Here is a 1,271-nt window from a genome sequence, read left to right as displayed (position 1 = left end):
GGTTTAGAGGCTTCCACTGAAATTTCTAAGAAAAGTTTGGAAGGCCAGAAATTGTGTCTCAAGGGTAGATCCCTGAGGGTAGCCCCTGAAGAAATGATGTAAGGCAATGAGAATGAAGCCCATCCTCTTTCCTGGCTGTTTGGGGAGGAACATCTTTCTTCTGCAGTGATGCCTCAGGCTCCCTGGGGGTCTCATGGGTGGAGTGACCTGAAACCTGTGAGATCACAAGCCAGAGGAAATCTGTCCATGTTGTGCTTCTCAAGTATTTTGTCACAGTAATAGTTAATGGACATGAAAGAAGTGCTTTTCTTGTTTATTTATTCACTCAACCAATCATTTATTTAGACCTAACTTGGTACTCAACTGCTTTGAAACTCATTGAACTTGGTATCCAATGCATTTTAAGTTGCAAGTGTTGTCCCAGAATTCATTGTTTGTTTGGGATCTGATACAGAGGCTAGAACTGGTCTGCATCCGCCATCTCTTGACTCATTGCCCTTTACAGCCAAAATAATTTGTTTGGTTCATGTCACTTCTTGGGAGTTGTCATGTCTTTTGGAAACATTGTATAGCAAGGTACCACTGTATATCAATGTGATATTCTTATTTTTCTTTCATTCCTTTAGTTATAGCTCATTACTATCATTATCTTGTTGCTATTTTCTCAAATTAAGCCACAGGAAAATGTTAAGTAGTTTTTGTTTCTGTCTTGTGGAGTGTGTCCATAAATAGCATTTTCTTCTCCGTTTTTGCTTTGTAATTTAGAAACAAATTTTATTTAAGTTCTGAAATATAATTCCTAAAATATCAACTTTTCCAGAAAACTACATCTACACAATAATTCATTGCCTCTATCATGTTAGAATGTGCATTAGACTCAAATAAAAAAAATCAAGAAACAAAAAAAAAAGAAAGAAACATAGGCAGGAAACCCGGTCTGAAAAAAACAACTGCAATAAAAGAATTTCTAACTGCTTCTAAAGAAGATATTGATAAAAAAATATATAGGAGATTAGAAAAATGACGGATTTCCTGAATGAGCAAAACAGGAAAGAAATAGATCGCATGAAGCATAGTCAAAGAGATATAGAGGAAATTAAAATCTCAATCACAAGCTTGCAAAACTGTTTAAGACAATGTGAAGACACAGTTTCAGATCTTGAAGATGCTGGTGTAGTTAGTGAAAAGGTAAGAAAGGATCTCTTAAAAACAACATGGATGTAGGAAAGAATAATCCATCACCTGCAGGATGATGCAAAGATGAACAATGT

Source organism: Octodon degus, unplaced genomic scaffold (genome assembly GCF_000260255.1).
Source record: "Octodon degus isolate 3935 unplaced genomic scaffold, OctDeg1.0 scaffold00078, whole genome shotgun sequence".
Classification (NCBI taxonomy): domain Eukaryota; kingdom Metazoa; phylum Chordata; class Mammalia; order Rodentia; family Octodontidae; genus Octodon; species Octodon degus.
The sequence above is the reverse complement of the archived record's forward strand: the minus strand, read 5'-3'. Positions refer to the sequence as shown.